This window comes from Macaca fascicularis, chromosome 8, assembly GCF_037993035.2.
Source record: "Macaca fascicularis isolate 582-1 chromosome 8, T2T-MFA8v1.1".
Lineage (NCBI taxonomy): Eukaryota > Metazoa > Chordata > Mammalia > Primates > Cercopithecidae > Macaca > Macaca fascicularis.
The window spans coordinates 140,073,616-140,092,902 of record NC_088382.1 but is presented as its reverse complement, the minus strand read 5'-3'; the positions used below and the strand labels follow the sequence as shown (position 1 = coordinate 140,092,902).

Below are 19,287 nucleotides of genomic sequence, written 5' to 3'. Positions count from 1 at the left end.
TTAATGAGGGAGTGACTTCTGGGGGCTACTGGATTCATTCCTACTGGGGGTTCCTCTGAGGAACTGCCTTGAAAGCATTTGAGAATTGTTCTTCCTTAGGGAAGGGGAGGCTGACACATTCATCCACTGTTTGGTTAAGGACTGCCCCAGGGCTGTTGAAAACTTTCAGGCTAGGCAAGATCCCACAGCCCTAGAGAAAGCCTCCTGGCAGAGAGGAGGGGTGCCTGCTTTGGATAGACAGTTCCTCTGTACAGAGGGCAGCTCATTGCAGCTGCCGGTGAGCTCAGAGGTGGGCCCAGGGAACATGGAGCCGAGCATCACTAACACATTGCGCTTGTTACTCTGCTTGGCAGGTCTGTGCCCGCTTATCTAGCTACATAGGTCCTGTCTCTTCCTAGAAAGTTAGTTCAAGAGTACCCACTTCTTGGAAGCATTTTCCAACTTATCTCCACCCTACTCCACCTTCAATGCTCTGAATATCCCTGGACACCCTGGACATGACTTTATAAGAGTACTTATCTCTCTGCTTACTAGATAGAGCTTTCTTGTCTTTCTTAGCAAGAGTAGTTCTTTTTCATCATTGCAGATGTAGGGCCCAGATTTTTTTTTAGCACATTATAGGCACTTAACTGATGCCTTAAAATGAATTCAAGTTCACCTTGCTCAGAGACCCACTCAGAGCAAGTGGTCAACAAGTGTGGACTTCCTTTCCCCCATCTGATTTAGGAGAGCAGTCATCTAGTAGTGAGTACACAACGTGATAAATATATTCTTTAAACAGAAATGCCAAGGAAGCACAAAGAAGGGAGTAATTAACTGGGACTGTACCAATGAGACTATAGTTATCTCATCTGACAGTCTTAATTACTTACAGTTTTTTGTTTGGTTTTTTTTTTTTTGAGACTGAGTCTCACTCTGTCGTCCTGCCTGGAATACAATGGCGTGATCTCGGCTCACTGCAACCTCCACCTCCAGGGTTCAAGCGATTCTCCTGCCTCAGCCTCCCAAGAAACTGGGATTACAGGCGCCCACCACCACGCCCGGCAAATTGTCTGTATTTTTAGTAGAGAGGGGGTTTCACCATATTGGCCAGACTGGTCTCAAACTCCTGACCTTACATGATCCACCCGCCTCGGCCTCCCAAAGTGCTGGAATTACAGTAGTGAGCCACCATGCCTGGCCTACTTATAGTTTTAACTTTCCAGAAGCACTAATAGAGCCATCTGGTGCTTCTTCCACTGCACTGGGCATTCCCTTTTGAATCTCTCCACCAAAGAGGAAGCTACAAGGAGCTGCAGGATGGAGTGAACCACCCTACCTCAGGCAGGGGTCCCATCTACAACTCTAGTTTGTTTGCTTCTTTCATTTATTCAACACGTGTTTATTGATGGTCTCATATGGGCCAGCATTGTTCTAAGGAAACAGGCCAAGGTACTGCTGTAATGCAGTTTACCCATGCAGTGGGGAGAGTGGGGGGCAGATAAAAAATAAGCAACCAATCAAAACAGTGACAAGGGCTATGAAGCAATCAAACAGGATGCGCTATATTTGGGAGAGGTGGAGGTGGGGTGTAGGTGCCAGAGACAAGTAGATCACATGGTTGGGGAGAGCCTCTCTGTGGAGCTGACTTCTGGGCTGTGAGCTGTGTGCCAAGAACAGTCATACAAGGGTTCTACCAGGCAGAGCGGACGGCAGCTGCAAAGGGCCTGGAGCAGGACCTTGGGACTCCTGGTGCCCACCTCAGAGCTCGTCCTACTGCTGCTGGCCACGGAGAAAGAATTGCAGAAAAGGAACAATGCTGGGTCTAAAACTGGTATCTGTTCCTTACTTGGAGTAAACGAGCTGGTACCCAACTTTCAGTTCCCAGCAGGTTCATTTCAGGCTTCTGTTTTCGCTCACGAGCATGTTCCCTCTTCAAAGTCTGATTGGGTTTCAAAGGAATCTGAAACACAGCAAAACCACCAAGCTGCATCCTCCAGGTAGACACCCCCGAAATGTGGCATTTCCGTGGGAAACCACAATGAATCACTCTTTGGCTGTCTGGCCTCTCTGCCCAGTCAGAGATTGATTTTGGTTTTCCCAAACTTTGTAAAGCCGCCCCAGACTGTTTAACAACCTCCCCACCATACGCGGACTCTCAGATTAAGAGCAAAATCCCAAATTTCGTGAGGTTTTCCGTTTCAGATTTCAACAGAAGGGGGTCTGCCACAGCCACGAACCATATCCTCTGCAGAGAGCAGTTTCTGAAATGCTGCGAAGAAAAACAATCGCCCAACGATTAGGAGGGAAATGAAGTTCTAAAGAAAGACTACGTCTCTGACTTTGAAAGTAGACATAGATATGCACAATATACATCCCACAAATTAAAATCCTCCTTTCTCTGATGTCTTTTAATGGCAATCATAAGGACAAGCATGGCTATCATTTATTTGGGTGTTTCCAATGTGCCAGTCCCTGTCTAAACATCGGTTTCCAGATCAAACCTATGAGGGTGGAATTAACGTCCATTTCATATTTAAGCAAACTGAGGCTCAGGAAAGTTGGGTTACTCAAGGTAACACGAGTAGAAAAAAAGGCCATATTCCAATGGGACACAGAGCCTGCAGCCCACACGATTACTCTCCATACTGTTCCTATAGTATCCTGACTGGGAAGGTCCTGTTCCTCTGGCACTGGGCAAAATGAGGAAATTATAAGAGCAGAGAGGAAGGGGTGAAAGGGGGCAGCCTGGTGAAGTCACTCCTTTACTGAAAATAGGGGTAACGGCCAGGACAGTGCAGGTCCATCCTCTGCAGATGGAAGACAGGCACGTCCTTTGCCGCTGTCCCGGCCTTAGAAAGGCACCTTCCGCGTCCAGGGTTTTCTGTGGATAAATCCCACCCCTTCCACCTCTGGCAGGGAGGAGGCCGGCCGGCCAGGGCATGGGGCGGAAAGCGAAGGACGCCCGACCCGGGCCGAGGTCTGGGGCCCCGCGCGCGCCCCCCGCGTGGCTGCCGGCGGGCCAAGGGTTAAGCGAGGCGGGAGCCCCCGGCGCGGAGCGGCTCGGGGCTGGGAATGCTTAGTCAGGATTCCGATTTCCTGTCGAAGTGTTTGGATTTCCTGAAACCCGCGCCCTCCGCCGCCGAGCGGGATTGTGCGAGCCGCTCGCGTCGCCGCGGCCTCCTCCCCCTCGGCACATGGTCGCCCGCCCCTTCCTGCGCCGCGCTCGGCTCCCGCGCCTCGCCTGGCCTGGCCGCCGCCGCGGGCGAGCACTCTACGCTGGGCAGCCCCGGGTCCGCGCCTCCCGCCCCGCCGGCGCTTCCCGGTCGCAGTTCGCTTTCCCACCCGAGAGCCGCGAGCGCCCGGCCGAGCCCGCGATGGAATAATGCCCAGCGGCCCGCCAGGTCCCGGTGAGTTGCGGGGCGCTCGGACGAGCTCGGTGGGGCCGGGCGGAGTAGCCCACAGTCGCGGGCGCCCCCTGCCCAGTACCTCGCGCGAAGAGGGGTACGGGGACGGGGCGCCGGGCGGGCTCCCGGCTCCTCTCGCAGCGGGGTGTCCTTCTCCGCGGGGAGGGCGCCGGCCCTGGGCTGGGGCGTGTGCGGGACGCGCGGCCAGGCTCTGCGGGGCCGGACGAGGCCGCCTGGTGGGGGCGGGGGGGTCTCTGCGCCTCCAGCTCTGGAGAGGGGGCCCCCGCAGTGGGGCCGGGGATGGGGCCTGCCTTGGGGGGGCTTCGCGTCCGGCTCCGGGGGAGGGCCCGGGACGACGCGCTTGGCGGCCCGAACCCCGCGGATGGGGAGCCCTCCCGGCATTGTCTCTGGCGCGGCAGAGGAAAGTTCCCCGCGGTCGCCGGCCCCTGCCCGAACCCGGCGCTGCTTGGCAGGCCCCAGGCCACTTGCCTAAAGCAAAAGAAGAGAAACGAAGCGAAAGGAAAGGGGTAGGGGGAGTCCTACTTGGAGCTCGGTGTTTGCTCCCGGGCGGACCTGAAGTGGCTTGTGTTTTCTGCTTGTACCATTTTGGGACCTGCTGCATTTTCTGAGAGCGACATGAAGTTTCAAAGAAAAAAGAAACTTGCCCGCGTCCGGTTTTCTGCGGTTTGATACATCCCAAGGGTTCATGTTGGGCACTTGTGAAGCAGTTTCCTTTAGTAATGTGGTTTTCCAGTAGCTCAGGGAGACAGATGGTCAACTGCAGACCATCATCCTTAACTTGACCTTAACTTTACCTGTACTCATCAGGCAAGAAAAAGAACTTTCTCTCGCATGTTCACCTGTCTACTCTGTTAGATAATCTTGGCGTGATTGATTCTGGGATGACATCAGGCCCTGGATTGCTGAGTAATGTTTTGGGATTGTAAAAGCTGTTCGGTTTTTAGTCCTGGGTTATCCCTATTGCAACCTTCACCCCAAAGCCTTTCTGTTTTGCAATTGTAGCGCCACCAGACAGCTTTAAGAAAATGCGGGTCTTCTGGAAACAACCAGTCAGAGGTTTTGAAAGAAAAAGATCTTGGAGAACAACTGATTTCAGCCCCTTTTCTGAGAAGGCCCAGAAAGGTGACCTGACTTACCCAAGGTCACGTGGCCAGGAGTAGTTTCCACTTCTTCAGGCTCAGTCCCATGCCCCTTCTGTGTTAGATTTTGATCTGTTAGCCATGAAACAGATTTGGAAACATGTCTTCTTAGCATCATAACCTTCACCACTTTAGTGCCTTCTCTTCTATCCTGGTAATGCTATTTTTTTGAGATATGCTATTTGCCTCAAACTGCATAATTTGAGATAGGGAGCTTAAAAAAAAAATCACCTAACCCCTACTGTTGAGCCACTAAATGGATTTGGAGATTCAGCTACCAAATGGATTTGAAGTATAAAATGAGTGGCTTATTATATGGGGAATTACTTTCCCTATCCCATTCTTTTGTGAAAAATAGAAACTCCCAGGTCCAAAAAAGGGCAGTATCTTAGCACATAATGTACCCTATGATGTTCTCTAGACTTGATTTTCAGCCCTCCTGTTTCTTGTGAGCTAAGCAGCCCATCTATTTTTCTCATGAGAGCTCTGAATGGCTGGTTTTTCATTTTTAGTATGTGATAATGTTGGAGAGAAAGGACTTTTTGCAAGCTTGCCATTTGGTGAGGGAAATTGAAATTCTCTACACCTCCCCAGTCCTCACCAGCCACAGCGAGCCAGATTTTCAAAATCAGTGCAAGCCTGGCAGGCCCAAAGATGAATGTGTGCATTCAGATTGAGCCCTCCGTTGTGAGGACTCACGTCCCAGCTGGCATCTCCACGCTGCACCTAGGTGGCTGAAGTCTAGAGGAAAGAAGGGAGCCCCAGTTAGCCAGGACAGTGTTGTTCCTGCCCTTTCCCCACCTAGGTCTCAGTCGTATTTGGATCCTGCTGCTCCGTTCTCATTTTCCCCTCCCATTTCTTCACCCAGCCACTGCTGCATCTGGCATGGACTCCGGAAGGTCTTTTCTAGGAGGCTGCATGACTGATCCCCATATGAGCAATAGTAGCAGTCACCCCATTTATTAAGCACTTGCTGTATGCCCTAGACGTGTACCTCCTAAGAAGCCTAAGGAGGAGCGGAAACTTCTTGGGGAGCCTTGCCCAGAAAGGACAGCACATCTCAGATTTATCTGGAATTGAATTTTTATTTCATGCATCCAGTGAAACATTTGCTAAGTGGCTTCCCTGTGGGAGGTGCCAGTCGTGGAAAGATGAATAGGACCCTGTTCTCAAGGCCTTCTGTTTCCAGCCTTATCTTTCAACGTCAGCCTCACACTTTCTCTTTTAATTCATCAATTGAACAACCATGTATTGAGCACCTGTGCCATGCTAAGTCCTGTGTGGAGTCCTGATGATACAGTGGTGGACGAAAAAGGCCTGTCACCACCCTTCTGGAGCTTGCATTCCGCTGGAGGAGATGGGCAACAAGCAAGAAGCAGAATAAACAACCTCTAGCAAATGAATGATTCCTTGTTATCAAGGAAACAAACCTGGAACCAAAGTAGGGGCTGGTGGCACAAAGTTGGTCCTAGTTGTGCAAGGGAAAGCCTTTCTGAGATTGGAAAAATGGAGAAGGAACTGGCCAGGCAGAGAGATTGTGGGGGAGGGCATTCCAGGCAGAGGGATGGGAATGTACAAAGTTGACTATGCACAAAAGAGCTTGGTGTATTCCAAGGAGTAAGGGAAGGCAGGGCTAGAGTGTAAGGGAGAGATGGGGGGAATGGGCACAAGGTGAAGTTTGAGAGGGAGGCAGGGGCGAGATCACACAGCCGATTGATTCTAAGCCATGCTGGGGAGAGTCCCTCCACCCAGTACAAAGAGAAGCTTTGGTGAGTTTAAGCTCAGCAGTGAGATCTGATTGCTTTTTTTTTTTTTTTTTTTTTTTGGAGACAGAGTCTAGCTGTGTTGCCCAGTCTGGAGTGCAGTGGCACGATCTCAGCTCACCGCAACCTCTGCCTTACTGGGTTCAAGTGATTCTCCTGCCTCAGCCTCCTGAGTAGCTAGGATGATAGGCATGCACCACCACATCTGGCTAATGTTTGTATTTTTAGTAGAGATGGAGTTTTGCCATGTGGATCAGGATGGTCTTGAACTTCTCACCTCAGGTGAGTGACCACGGCCAGCCTGATTGACATTTTTGAGATAGCTTTGACTGCTTTTGTGAAGAGTGGATGGATCATAGGGGGCTAGGTGTAGAAGCAGGAAGACCACTAAGGAGGAAAGAGGATGGTGGCTTAGAACTAGACAGCAGCAATGGAGGTAGAAAGAAGTGGGCAGAGGCTACTTAGATCTTGGAGATAGCATTGATGAGATCTGGTGATAGATTACATTGGAATGAGGCAAGGGGAAGGACTCAAGGGTGACTCCTGGGGTTTTGGCTTGAACGGCTGGGTGTATGGTGGTGTTGTGGGAGACAGGAAGACTAGGAGGAGTATGCTCATGGAGAAAATCAGGTTCTATATCAGCCATCCTAAATTTGAGATGTCTAGGAGGCATCCTGTGGAGATTTCAGGCAGGCAGGAGGCCTGGATCTCTGAGGAGACTTACAGGCTAGAAACATTATTACCAGCCTGCTGTGAAGTTGCCAGAGTGCTTGAGTGTCTGCTGACGTTCTTCCCCCTGCCGGGGATGCTCTTCCTTTCTCCTAGACTAATTGCTACTCATCTTTAAAAAGCACCTGTGTCTTTATCTCCTCGAAGATGCATTTAACTCCCTCCCCTACTTTTAGACCCCTGTCTTTACCTTCATCGTGTGTTCAATTGAAATTACCTGGTTTTTTTTTTAGTATCTTATGTGAATGAAATGCTTGGTGCTGGCCTTACCAAATAGTAAGTGCTCACAGTAAGGGTACATTCAACAAATGTTAGCTACTATTATTATTATTGATGGGGGCGATAGACATATAAATAAAAATTGCATTATATTAGGATAAGCATAATGATAGTGTATTAGTTTCTTATTGCTGCTGTAACAAATTACCCCAAACTTTCATGGTTTACATCGTACAAATTTACTATCTTACAGTTCTGGAGGTCAGAAGTCTAGAATGGATCTCACTGACTGAAATCAAGGTGTTAGCAAAGTGTGTTAGTCCTGGCAGCGCTGGGAAGAATTTGTTTCCTTGTCTTTTCCAGTATCAGGAGGCCACTTGCATATCTTGGCTTATAGTTTCCTTCTTCCACCTCCAAAGCCGGCAACGTTGGTCTTCATCCTTCTCAAGCTTCCATCTCTCTGGTTCTCCCTTCTGGATTCTTCTTCTACCTTGAAGGGCCCTTAAAGTGATCCCACTGGGCTACTTGTATAATCTAGGCTATTCTCCCTATTTTAAGATCAACAGCTTGGCAACCTTGATTCCATCTGCAACCTTCATTTTCCATTGCAGGATAACTCATGTAACCTAATGTATTCACAGGTCTTGGGAGTGAGGATGTGGATATCTTTGCAGCGTGGGAAAGGAGGGTGTTATGGGAGCTCTGGGGAGAGGTTCCTAACCCACGGGGAAGAGAAGGTCAGAGGCATGTTACCGTGGCTGCAGTGATGCACGGGCGGGAGTCAGCCTCTACTGTGTCCTCACAGTCACTCCTTCGTCAGAGCTCTTCTCTATGCCAGGCCTCTGTGAAGAGTTGGAGTTGAGGACTCATTTCGCTGTGCATTCTCCAGCTGTCGGCCCGATTGTTCACTTTCAACCCAGGGACACTAACTTCTCACCCGGCCTCTTGAAAAAATTAAATTTACTAACCCGTGCAAACCCTCTACCAGCTCCCCCTCCGGACCCCAAGTCCTCTCCCAGGAAGGGATGGGCAGGGTGTGGGCTGGGTCCTCTGACTTCAGAATTGACTCACAGTTCATGCCCAGCACAGCACGCATCCCTGCAATTGTTCCTTTTGTACGACTAAAACCTTGGTTCCAAAGCTGCAACCAGGTCCCTAACCTCAGCCAGCCCTGTTCCCAGAGCAGGCCATTGGCCCCAAGAGAGGTCAGGAGGGACTGTGTGGTTCGATTAGGACAGATCGTCTGAGTCCTTAGGGGAAGAAGCAACTGGAGGGCCTGGCCCACTGGTGGCCCCATCTTCTGAGAGTAAAGGAAACACACCATGATGTGCTGTGTAGCCACGTCGCTGCGAGGGGGTAATTAAGACCAGATTTCTGAAGTCCTCTCAGTTATTTAGAGAAAATGGGCTCCTGTCCCAGATCCTCCCCAGAAACAGACGGTTTCTTGAGACCTTAAGCACTTTGGAGAGGCATATGAGCTCTCTTGGCCACCGGCGTGCTGAGTTACAAAGCGACCGAGGGCGTCTGCTGCCTGGGGTCACCCTGCCAGCCCCTTCAGCTCCCATCCCTTGGAAATGCCAGAAACTAAGCTTGTCTTGTAATCTTTTTGATGTTTCCTCTTCCTTCACTGGCCTAAGTCAGGAAGTGCGAAGGTGCACAGAGTTAGGAAAACAAAAGTAAGTATGTCCCTCCAGTGGCGGGATCCCGGTTGGAGCCTGGTTTGGGATAAAGAAGAGTGCCTGTCAGTACTTCCCCAGCTGTGGTGGGAGTTACGTAGAAGCCAGCCGGGGAGGATCAGCCGTGGGCAGAACAGGAAGAGGGGAGTCAACACAGCACCCACCCGCGGCTTCTGGGGGATGTTGGCATTTCCCCTTTCAAAGCCAATCATGAATTTTTGGTCAAGGCTTCTGCCTTTGTAAAAACTCAGCTTGTGTGTAACAATACTGTGTGCCTATTTCATTGTAGTTTTCTATCCAAATAATTTCCTTTTGAGTAGAAATGTAAAAAGGGTGCCCAGGCATTCCATTATAGTTGTTCTCTTCTGAGATCTATGACCTTGGGGGATGCAGGATGGCTCAATGGAATGGTCGGTGGGTGGGAAAACCAGGAGATTCTGGGGTCTACTGTAGTCACCGCCTTTCCTTGTCGTCTGCACTGACCGTACTGACTTAACTGAGATAATGTAAGAAAAGCAGGCAGCACGAGGGGCCCGTAGATGGTACCGTTATTACAGCTGTCTTGCAGGGAAATGTGTTTGCTCATGTAGTTCCTCACCTGTGAGCTGGGGCATCTTGAAGGGGATTGGGAACTGGGACTCTATGTTATTCCTCTTGGCTCTTTGTGCCCAGCACAGTGCCCAGCAACTAACAGACACTGAGCAAGGAGGCTGAGTCAGGTATATTGGCTTCAGTTGCTTAGCTGTGTTACCACATTTCTTGAACCTTTTTCATCATTGAGTTTTAATTTTTATTTTTTTTTTTGAGATGGAGTCTTGCTCTGTCACCCAGGCTGGAGTGCAGTGGCGCGATTTTGGCTCACTGCCACTGCTGCCTCCTGGGTTCAAATGATTCTCCTGCCTCAGCCTCCTGAGTAGCTGAGATTACAGGCGTGTGCCACCACGCCTGGCTAATTTTTGTATTTTGTAGAGATGGAGTTTCACCATGTTGGCCAGGCTGGTCCTGAACTCCTGACCTTAGGTAATCCGCCTGCGTCGGCCTCCCAGAGTGCTGGGATTACAGTGAACCACCACTCCCAGCCTAATTTTTTTTATTATTATTATTTTAAGTGATAGGATCTTGCTCTGTTGCCCAGGCTGGAGTGCCGTGGCGCCAATATAACACACTGCAGCCTCTAATCCAGGGCTCAAGTGATCTTCCTGCCTCAGCCGCCCAAGGTGCTGGGACTACCAGCGTGAGCCACCTTGCCTGGTTATTTATTTTTTATTTTTGGATTGGCTTCAGTGGCCAGGTGCAGTGGCTCATGCATGCAAGCCCAACACTTTGGGAGGCCAAGGCAGATGGATTGCTTGAGCCTCAGGAGTTCGAGACCAGTTTTGGCAACATGGTGAGACCTCATCTCTCCAAAAATAACAAAAAAACAAATAACAAAAATTAGCCAGACATGGTGATGCACTCCTGTAGTCCCAGCTACTCGGGAGGCTGACATGGGAGGATTATTTGAGCCCAGGGAGGTCGAGGCTGCAGTGAACCAACATGGTGCCACTGCACTACAGCCTGGGTGGCAGAACGAGACCCTGTCTCAAAAGAAACCAAACTCCTAGCTTCAAGCGATCCTCCTGTCTCAGCCTCCCAAAGTACTAGGATTACAGGCGAGAGTTTATAATTTTAATGACTATACATTTTACTTTTAGAAATTCTTAGTTCTTTTTCAGTTCATCCTGCCCTTCCATCCTTGGGTCCTGTTCTTTCTTTAGGGGTTCTGTTTCATGTTTTATATCTTCATTTTAAATATATTGATGTTCTCTTTCAGATTGCTCTAGGTTTGTTCTAGAGGAGCCAGTCCTCGCATTTGTTGTGTCTTCTGGTTTGGGGGCTAAGTGGCTCATGCCTCAGGAGAGCCCCACCTATCCTGGGTAGCAGAGGTGTCTCCACAGAGCAGTGTTACACTTCAGCAAAGGCCCTAAGTGTTTCCTGGGTCCTGGAAAAGTTTCTGTAGGAGCTTCTGGGCCCATGATTTTGACCCCAGACCAATGGCATATGGTGGATTCCACAGTCACACCCAGAGGCTGTAAAATCTGCACGGAAGCCTTTTTTCCTTACTCAGATCCTGCTTTCTTGCTGTTCCTCTGGGCTGATGAGAGGAATAATTCAGGCACTCATTTTAGAGGAGACTTTGATCTCTTTGGGAGTCCTGATTTTATAAAGGGGTCTCGGTTCTCCTGTCTTCCTGGGAGACACCAAGTGGCAACCAGCTAGCTTAATATTCAGTCTTCTTTTTCAGACCAGGAAAAGAAAGAACATTTATAAAAATGTAAAAATTGCCATTTTGGGGAAAGAACCGAAATCTATAACGGAACATTAGTAATGAGACAATTGGATTCATATCAGCAAGCACTTACTGAGCGCGTCCTGTGCATTCACCTGCCGCAGTGCCTACTGGAGGTGCAAGGGGGGTGGTAGGGCCATGATCATTTCTGTAACCCCTAGTGCCTAGCACCGAGCCTAGCACAGGCAAGACAATAAACATTTCAGAAGAAGGAAAGGAAACGCATGTGCTTGAAGAAGACAAATGCTGATGCAAAAGACGTACTAAGATAATGAAGAATATCACTGAATTGAGACTCAGAAGTCCTGAGTTCTAGTCTGGAATGGATACTGACTAGTTATGTGACCTCACATAGTAGCCATTTATCCTCTTTGGACCTCAGTTCCCCACCTGCGTAAAGGGGATGGTAGCTCCTGTCCTGAGTCACCCTCCCCACCAGGTTACAGTGCGATAATAGGTATGGCAGTATAGGAGCCTCGGAGGGGTGAAGGGTCAGTCTTGTCCTCAAGGCTGATGGGACAACGTGCCTTCCAGCAGCCATCTTGCCTTGGGAACTCCCTTCACCTTGCCCTGTAATCACTGTGGGCACTGGGTTTTCAGGGGATGGGCTGTAAGCATTTCAGGTCTTCAAAGCTTGTTCGAGCTAAGGGGCTATTCTTTGGTGTATGGTCAGTATTTGGGCACTGGGGAGCTGACCTGCTTCCTGTCTCATGTGCCTTTCCCCTAGAAGTTCCCTCAGGACGCCATCAATATGGGCCGAGCTGTCGCAGAGCGCCATTCCTGGATGGAATTTTTGCACGTCATTGCCTTTGTGATCTTTGACCCACTGTTCTTTGCAGCTCCTCCTCTGGACAGTGGTTCTCATGACCCCCCCAGTGGGCTGTCCTTTGGCTAGGTCATTCTTTCCCGCCTAAGGTGACTTGGCGGGTGGAGGGTAGGAGCATTTGTTATGATGCTGTGGGAAAACCACTGGACTTGGAATCGATAATGATCGCTATTATGTATTGCTTGTTAATATATGTCATTACCATTGTAAGCAGTTTTCCTCTATGAGCTCATTTAATCCTCATAGTAACCCTATGAAATAGGCACTATTTCTAACTCCCATTTTATATATGAGGAACCCGAAATACTCAGAGACTAGCTAACTTCCCTGAGGTCATATAGCTAGTAAGTGGCAAGTTTTTTTTATTTTTATTTTTATTTTTGAGACAAGGTCTCACTCTTGTCTCCCACGCTGGAGTGCAATGGCGCTATCACAGCTCACTGCATCCTTGCAATCCCAGGTTCAAGTAATCCTCCCAGGTTCAAGTGATCCTCCCACCTCAGCCTCCCTAATTGCTGGGGCCACAGGTGTGCGTCACCAGGCACAGTTAATTTTTGTATTTTTAGTAGATATGGAGTTTTGCTGTGTTGCCCAAGTTGGTCTCAAACTCTTGGGCTCAAGTGATCCACCTGCCTTGGCCTTCCATAGTGCTGGAATTGCAGGCGTGAGCCACCATGCTCGGCCCTTGTAAGTGGCAAGATTTTAAGCAAGGCGATCTGTGTTCAATACCCATATTCTTGACCATGATACAATATTGCCTCTACAGACTTGAATTTTAATTCCATGCCCTAATTCTTCATGTGGCCTTGAAAGAGTCTGCTTTTAGCCTTTCTCTTAGCCTGCCTGAGCTTTAATTTTCTATTCTGTAAGTTGTGAAAACTCTCACAGTTTTTTAAGAGTGTCAAATAAAACAATACATAAGGAAAGTGGCTAAGTGAGTGCCTGACACATAACTGGTACTAAACAAAAATGAGTGGGTTTCAAAATGAGATAAGGGTTCTCATTTGCATGATCAGTAGGGAGAAGAAGCATGAAAGAGTGAATTAAATTTTAAGAGTTTTCATTGCACAAACTTTCCTGCATATCCTGCTATATGCCAAGCACTTAGGATGTGAAGATGAAAAATCAAAGTCCACCTGATAGAATACCTTCCAGTTGAATAGAAGAGAAAGATATGTAACTGTTAATAATTTGGCACCAGTGTCACTCAACAGCATGGGAGAGTTACCAAGGAACAGTCATATGTGTATAGGGAAGGGAGAGAGTCCTCCCAGCGGGGTGGTCAGAGAAAGCTTTGTGAAAGAAGAGTCTGAGCTTTACTCTTCCAAGATAGGCAGGATTTCCCTAAGTAGGGAGAGAAGGGAAGGGTATTCAAGACTGAGAATAGCTGGATCAAAGTCTTTGTGGTAGGAATGTGCTGGCTATTTTTGGGGCAGTCTAAGGAAAATGTCTTCAAGGAGAAAGGTGAAACTCTTAGCTAAAATAAAATGGCATTTGGGGCTTCTCTCTGAAATGCAGTCATCCTTGCTACTTCCTATGCCTCCACTGTTACAGAACTCCTGATCTAGAAAAGCAAACTACGGTGTCGTTTATAGACCTTCCCATAATAGCCGTTAGCAAGTTTCCTCTCCTAGGACAGTTACTTCCTCAGCCCTAAAATAGAATGGCAGCAGGGCGGAGATGTGGGATATTTGCAGTCTATACTCCGTTGAGCAGCATACTGCGGGGGCGAGTGAGCGACCAGGTGTAGCAGACAGTGGTTGCTTACCCAACATCCTTTCCCCTTCTTTTTCACTGGCAGTACATTGATCTTCAGAAGTCCACCCTCCAGCGGATGAATCACTGGGTCCCTTTCCCCTTGGCAGTGATTGGGTTAGGTGTGGGCAACTGACAGAGCTCTGGCCAATGAAATATGAAGGGAAATTGGCTGGCGGTGAGGGTGAAGAAAGATTTTTCTGCATCTTAAAAAGAGACGTAGGAAGAAAAAGCCCCTCTTCCTTTCTAGGACATACTGGAGTTAGCGTGTGATACCTGGAACCATGGCAGCCATCTTGGGACCGTGAGGGAGCCTAGCTTAGGGAGGATGTGTTGAGGGTGTCAGAGCAGAAAAATGGAAAGAATGAGACATCAAACAACTGCCTTTAGACTATTCTGATGTGAGTTTTCTGTTATTTGTAACTAAAAAATGCCTTAATGAATGCACAGTGGGATGGACAACTCACGTGACACCTAGAAGGTTCTGAGTTCACTACACTTTCCTCATTCACCCTAGGCTTTAGCCCACCACCCTGTTTGAATTCTTTTCCAAAATGAAGAACCTTTATACTTTTACAGTCTTGCTGTTCCCATCATCCGAAATGCCCTTTCCCTACCCTCACCATCTGCCAAAAACCCAGCTTATTATTTAAAGCATGGCTCAGGTGCACCATCTCTGCAAAGCCTTTCCTGATCTTTACTATTGTGATAATTTTCTTTTTTGAGTACCTGTAACATTTGTCGTCCTCTTCTCAACCTCCGTTCCTCCCTCTCTCCTTTCTCCCCATCTTTCCCCTCCTCCTGCCTCTCTTCCCCCATCCCTCTTCCTCCTTTCCTCTTCCCCCTCCCCCTTCCCTTTCCTCCCCCTTCCCCTTTCCCCCTCCTCCTTTCCTCCTCTCTCTTCCCCTCTTCCTCCCCCTCTTTTTCCCCCTCCTTCTCCTCCCCATTTCCCCCTTTCTCCTCCCTCTCCTTCTTTCCTCCCGGCTTCTTCCTCCTCCTCCTCCTTCTTTTCCCACTCCTCCTTTCTTCCTCTTCTCCCTTCTTCTCTTCCTCCTCGCCATTTTCCCCCTCCTCATCCTCCCCCTTTCCGCCCTCCTACTCCTCCCTCTCCTCCTTTCCTCCTCTTCTTCCTCCTCTACCTCTCCCTACTCTTCCCCTTCTGTCTCTGTCTTTCTGTATTAAGCGCCCACCACATGCCAGCGGTTGTGCTGCATACTCTGCTGTCCTGGAACCTGGTTCTCATATGAATGGGGGCCAGACATACCCAGATAATTATGAGCCAGCGTGTTTAGTGTGGTCCTGCAGGAACATAACATGTAATGGGCACTTAGGGAGAGGTGCCTGACTGCACCTTGCAGGGAGGGTTAGAGAAGACTTGTTACAGGGTGTGATCCTTGAGCCAAATCTTAAATAACGAATAGGAACCAGCCAGTAAAGAATGGAAGGAAGGGAAGGAAATTCTAGGTGTAGGGAACCTCAGCGAGGATGTGAATGGTACCAGTAGCACAGTATGTGCTGGGAATTACAAGTGGTTTGATATGGTTGGAACCTAATGTTTGAGGTAGGATGTGTTGAGGTCAGAGGAGGAAGCAGGAGCCATATCCTGGAGCTTGAACTTTATCTTGAAGCCACTGAGGAAACACTGAAGGCTTAAGGCAGGAGGGTGATGTGATACTTGCCTGTTGGAAAGGTGGCTCTGGCTACATTGGACTGAATAGATTAGGTGGTTGAGGGCAGGGTCTGGGAGGAGGAAGACCAGCTCTGATGCTCTTATAGGAGTCTGGGAGGGAAGATGGGGAGGCATTAGGATTGGCTGGCGTGGGGATCATTTGGAGGGGGATGGGCAAGAGAGAGAGCCATGACACTGATTTCTGGCCAGTTGGCAAGGCTGAGTCATGTCTGTGTCTCAAAACATAGTCACCTCCTCAGCCTCCTGGTCCTTCCAGTGTGTGCGTCCGTTGGAGTGGTCGGTTCCCAGCTTCATTGGAAAACGAGCTGAGGGAGACGCCAGTCTGTGTCCTCCCTTCCTCCTGTCTTCTCCTCCCACAGCTGCAGCACTTTGGCTGCTGCTTAAGTGGAACAGGAAGTGGAGCTGTGACATGGTTTTCCCTACATCCTTGCTTTCTAGGTCTGAGCTTGAGAAGAGAGAAGACTCCCTTCATGCCTGTCACTCATTGTCTTTCCTTCTTGCTCTTCTTCCAACCCAAACCAATTCTGAGTATACCTTCCCAGCGTCTGCAGTCCAGCCCCTTCTGTCCATCCCATAGTTCCTGCCTCCGGCCAGTGTTCTGGGTGGTTTCTCCGGAATCATCCAGCCCTCTCCTACCTCACTGCCCTCAGCCCATCGTCTGAGCTGCTTCAGGGAAATCTCCTTAAAACTTCAGATTGGGTCACCTTCCTGCTTAACAAGCTTCAGTCTCCATCCCTGTGCCCAGGTGGTCAGGGGCAGAGGAAAGCAGCTGGACGTTTCAACTGCTCAGACCCAGGGTCAGCCCTGGCTCTCTGCTTTACTCACTGAACGCCTTTAGACAAGTCACCCAACTTGCCAAACCTTCATTTCTTCAGCTGTGAAATGGAGATAACTTGCCTTACTGAGGGATGAGTGAGTAAAAAAATACATTAAAGTGCCATCCTAACACACACACACACACACACACACACACACACACACACACAGGTTTTCTTTTCTCCTTGCTATTTTATTTATCTTGGTGAGTCCTTCATATCCACTTAGCAAACTGCCCATCCTGGAGTAGACTAGATGCTTAATTCATGTTTGATGAATGAATTATTCCTTCGTTCCTTTTTAGCTGAGAGTTTGACAATCTCTCTTTTGCTAAATTTGAGAAGCTTTTTTGAGTTGTCTTTGAGGTCCAGAAGGATCGGGGCCCTGGTGCTCAGAGGAGTTCATTTGGAGGAGGAAATGGAAGCCAAGACTTAGTCTCAGGCTTCCTGATTTCAAGCCGGTGATCTTTCCATTGGCCACCCTGTAACTTCCTGGGCAATCAGGAGCCATCTACTGGGGCACGTTGCCCAGGCCCTGGGATGTATCGTCATGAAATGAGTGGAGGCCCTCCAGGCAGCTATTATAGAGAACAGCAAATTGAGGAGTTTGCATAAGCAGGGCCACATGAATTAGTCAGCGAAGTATACATGCATTATTCTTCAAAACTCATTTTTCCCAAAGAATCTTAATGGACAGAACGTGTGTGTGTGTGTGTGTGTGTGTGTGTGGAGGGGTGTGGGTGGGTGGAGGGGTGGGAGTGTTCTCCTTGAAAGTTGGTTGGGGTAATTTAAGTTCAGTAATGATATTTTAAACTTCCAGCTTGAAGAAAGTAATAGTGTTAAGTGTTTGCAGATGGTAATCACATGGGACCTGAAACAGTCTGCAGAGGGTAATCATACACCAGAAACAACGTCGCTTCTGTGGTATGGGTGGCTGGTAAGAGTTTGGACCCTGGACTTAGGTGTGGGTCCTAACTTGGCTTTTTACTGTCTACTTGCTGACTGCAAGCAAGTTTCAAACCTCTTAGAGCCTTAGTTTTGTTACCTGTCAAATGGAGAGAATAAGACTTCTGCCTCATGGGTTTTGTCAAGAGAACTATCTAAAGTGAGACATGGAGAACAGTGAGAGTGGTGTCTGGCACATGGAACTAGGGGGAGAGGAAGTGTTAGCTATCCTGATGACAGGGGTGATGAAGATGACTGTTACGGGTTGAATTGTGTCCCTCCAAAAGGTGTGTTGAAGTCCTAACCCCTAAAACCTCACATTGTGTTTTTATTTACAAGTAAGCTCTCCACAGAGGAAATAAAAATTAAAATGAAGTCATTGGGGCGGGCCTGGATCCAAAATGACTGGTGTCCTTATAAAGGAAATTAGGACCTAGAGGCAGATATGCACAGAGGGAAGACAATGTCAAGGCACACAGGGAAAAGACACCCCTGTGACTGCAGTGATGCAGCTACAAGTCAGGGAACATAAAGTATTTCTGGCAACCTACAAGCCAGGAAGAGGCAAGGAAGGATTCTCTGTGAGAAGAACAAGAGAGGGTGTGGCCCTGCTGATATGTTGATTTTGGAATTCTAGCCTCCTGAATAGTGAGAGAATAAGTTTCTGTGCCATCCAATTTTGGTACTTTTTAATGACAGCCCTAGCAAATTAATACAATGATAATGATGGTGGTGGTGGTGGTGATGATGATGATGGTTTTGGTGATGGTGGTGATGGTGATGATAATGGTGCTACTGCTGCTGATGGTGGTGGTGGTGGCGGTGGTGGTGGTGGTGGTGATGGTGGTGATGATGGTGGTTGGTAATGATGGTTGTAGTTATTATGGTGATGATGATGGTGATGATGGTGGTGGTGGCGATGATGATGGTGGTGATGGAGATGATAATGGTGCTGATGGTGGTGATGGTAGTGATGATGATGATGGTGGTAGTTCTAATGGTGATGATGATGGTAGGGGGATGGTGATAATGGTGGTGATGATGACAGTGGTGGTGGTGGTGATGATGATGGTGATAGTGGTGATGATGGTGATAGTGGTGATGATGGTGGTAGTTATATGATAGTGATGATGATGGTGGTGATGATGGTGTTGGTGATGATGGTGGTAGTTATATGATGGTGATGATGGTGGTGATGATGGTAGTTATATGATGGTGATGATGATGGTGGTGATGGTGATGATAATGGTGCTGCTGCCGCTGCTGATAGTGGTGATGGTGATGAAGATGGTGGTGATAGTGATGAAGATGGCGGTGATGGTGATTAAGATGGTGGTGGTGGTGGTGATGGTGGTGGTGATGATGATAGTGGTGGTGGCGGTGATGGTGGTGGTGATGATTGTAGTGGTGGTGGTGGTGATGATGATGATGATGGTGATGATGGTGGTGGTGATGGTGATGATGGTGATGACAGTGGCGCTGATGACAGTGGTGGTGATGATGATGGTAATGATAGTGGTGATGATGATGGTGGTGGTGGTGATGGTAATGATAGTGGTGATGATGATGGTGGTGATGGTGATAGTGATGATGATGATGATGGTGGTGGTGATGATTTGGCATTTGGCCTAAAGACTGACCCAGAAGGTGGCCACATGTGTCTGACTATAGACAGTCCTGTGGCTTTAATTTAGCGAGCGCTGGCATGAATATTCCTTCCAATTTTATATTTTAGACATGCCTCCAGTGGCATTTTTGGGGAACTTCATTGGTATTATACTAGGAGCAGGTGATTCAAAGTAAATATTCCCAGTCTAGAGAATGAGATGGAAACTGAACAGGGACGGTTCCTCTAGAGGTGAAGTGACTTTTGATCCACTGCATGACTGTATTGGAAAAGGGAATCCCCAAAGTTCTCTCAGATGGTGGCCTATGAGTCACCATATAGTCATTGGTGGGGCAGGTGCTTTGTAGCCAAGTGCGGAGACTGAACA

The 19,287-nt window shown here is 48.6% G+C and overlaps 1 protein-coding gene and 1 long non-coding RNA gene across 9 annotated transcripts in view; one reads left to right on the top strand and one right to left on the bottom strand.

The window, feature by feature from the left end:
- Positions 1-1,828: 1,828 nt before the first annotated feature.
- LOC135964819 (uncharacterized) lies at positions 1,829-4,677 on the bottom strand. 2 transcript variants are annotated; one of them, XR_012416641.1, is made up of 2 exons: positions 4,544-4,677; positions 1,829-1,942 (listed from the first exon to the last, which is right to left on the bottom strand). It is a non-coding gene; the product is annotated as an uncharacterized lncRNA (long non-coding RNA). The 2 variants fall into 2 exon arrangements; XR_010577489.2 differs by lacking the exon at positions 4,544-4,677 and adding an exon at positions 2,130-2,254.
- ASAP1 (ArfGAP with SH3 domain, ankyrin repeat and PH domain 1) overlaps positions 3,189-19,287 on the top strand; it is a 396,678-nt gene continuing 380,579 nt past the window's right edge. For all 7 annotated transcript variants that reach the window (XM_065519634.1, XM_045399283.2, XM_005564080.4 and 4 more), the window contains exon 1: positions 3,189-3,389. The gene's annotated coding sequence lies outside the window, so the exon portion shown is untranslated. The remainder of the gene's footprint in view (positions 3,390-19,287) is intronic.